The 2,265-nt window shown below is 42.9% G+C and overlaps 1 long non-coding RNA gene across 1 annotated transcript; it reads left to right on the top strand.

Moving 5' to 3' along the window:
* Positions 1 to 223: 223 nt before the first annotated feature.
* Positions 224 to 817, top strand: LOC127326987 (uncharacterized). Its single transcript, XR_007868303.2, has 2 exons — positions 224 to 506; positions 587 to 817. It is a non-coding gene; the product is annotated as an uncharacterized lncRNA (long non-coding RNA).
* The last annotated feature ends 1,448 nt before the right edge of the window (positions 818 to 2,265 follow it).

Consider the following 2,265-nt stretch of genomic DNA (forward strand, 5'->3'; position numbering starts at 1 on the left):
TTACTTGCTTGTAAAGATGCTTGCTCTCAAATGTCTGATGTGGCTTTTCCTGCCTCCTTGCATGCTCTTTATATACTCATGCCTAGCATATTTGAAAGAGGAGATTGAACACTAGTATAACAGTGCTTCATGTGTGTTGGCTTCACATGCCGCTGGTACTTTTATTTTGGGGGTGGGGGGGGGTGGGGGGGGGGGTGGGGAGCAAATCCTGATTGAACTGAGAGATTGCCGTGTAGTGTTTGATTGGTGCGTGCTGTACATGAACCATGCGTAATTGAATCAGTCACATGAAATTCCAAACTTCATTGGTCTATACATGTCACATCCGTGTGCTTCTCTAGCTCAGTCCGTTGGTTTTCTAATTGTTGACTATATGATCTTTGTATGTGATTGATCCGTGGAAGAACCCAACAAATACTAATACTCGTTTGCTTCATATAGGTACTTTGTACAAAGAACAAGGAGAACCGAGAAGCTGTCAAGCATCAACAAACTAGAAGATCTAGGTCTTACACTGCCCATTTCCACCGACTTGCCTGCTTTTTATCCATCCTAAGCATTGTTCTTTTTTGTTTTGAATCTGCAGCGGATTATCATTTACGAAGAATGGTTGATGCAGAAGAAAACAATAGTGCAGAATGCTGTAAATTTGTAGTTGATTATCACATATTGGTTTTTATTCTTTCTTGTAAGCAGGGAATAGGATTCGACATAATGTAATTTTTATTTTTTGTTGTAGTTTGTACTATTTGGTTGAATTTGTGGTGAAAAATGACGTGACTAATACTTCTATAACCTGTTTCCTATGAATAATTTAGCGTGGCTGAGTCTGAAGCAGCTTGGATCCACTAGTATTCTAACCGAATGAATTATATACTATTCAATAAAATTAAAGTGTCTAAGCGGTGAGAATGGTCCCAAATAAAAATTCGGAAGAATAAAAAATAAATGAAAATAAAAAATTGATATGACATCACATACATCCATGACGATAATCCATGACGTTTTTAACCCATGTGATGGCCTCCTAGGTGCTGACATCACACATGACATCATCGACACTCAGTGACGTTTTCTCGCGCGCCGCGTCACTAGGAATAATCTGTGACGGGGATTCCATGACGATGCTTGTGACGCTCTAAATTTGTCATGGAGGGGTATTCCATGACGTTTATTGCTATTGCGTGACGTCTTGAGCACGTCACAGTATATCAAATCCCTTGTAGTGTGTTCCATGCTACTTTTATGATGATACTCACATGTTTTATACACATTTTATGACGTTATTATGCATTTTCCGGCACTAACCTATTGACGAGATGCTGAAGAGCCAGTTGCTGTTTTCTGCTGTTTTTGGTTTCAGAAATCCTACAAAGGAAATATTCTCGGAATTGGACGAAATCAACGCCCAGGGTCTTATTTTTCCACGGAGCTTCCAGAAGACCGAAGGGGATACGAAGTGGGGAGACGAGGCGCCCAGACCACAGGGCCGCGGCCTGGGTGGGCCCCGCGCCGCCCTATGGTGTGGGGCCCCTGCGCCGCCTCCAACTCTGCCCTTCCGCCTATTTATTCCCTCCGTCGCGAAAACCCTATTACTGAGAGCCACGATACGGAAAACCTTCCAAAGACGCAGCCGCCGCCAATCCCATCTCGGGGGATTCAGGAGATCGCATCCGGCACCCTGTCGGAGAGGGGAACCATCTCCCGGAGGACTCTTCATCACCATGATCGCCTCCGGATTGATGTGTGAGTAGTTCATCCTTGGACTATGGGTCCATAGCAGTAGCTAGATGGTTGTCTTCTCCTCATTGTGCTATCATGTTAGATCTTGTGAGCTGCCTATCATGATCAAGATCATATATTTGTAATGCTACATGTTGTGTTTGTTGGGATCCGATGAATATGGAATACTATGTCAAGTTGATTATCAATCTATCATATATGTGTTGTTTATGTTCTTGCATGCTCTCCGTTCCTAGTAGAGGCTCTGGCCAAGTTGATACTTGTAACTCCAAGAGGGAGTATTTATGCTCGATAGTGGGTTCATGCCTCCATTGAATCTGGGGACTGATGTGAGAAAGTTCTAAGGTTGTGGATGTGCTGTTGCCACTAGGGATAAAATATCAATGCTTTGTCTAAGGATATTTATGTTGATTACATTACGCACCATACTTAATGCAATTGTCTGTTGTTTGCAACTTAATACTGGAAGGGGTGCGGATGCTAACCCGAAGGTGGACTTTTTAGGCATAGATGCATGCTGGA

Source organism: Lolium perenne, chromosome 3, assembly GCF_019359855.2.
Source record: "Lolium perenne isolate Kyuss_39 chromosome 3, Kyuss_2.0, whole genome shotgun sequence".
Taxonomy (NCBI): Eukaryota; Viridiplantae; Streptophyta; class Magnoliopsida; order Poales; family Poaceae; genus Lolium; species Lolium perenne.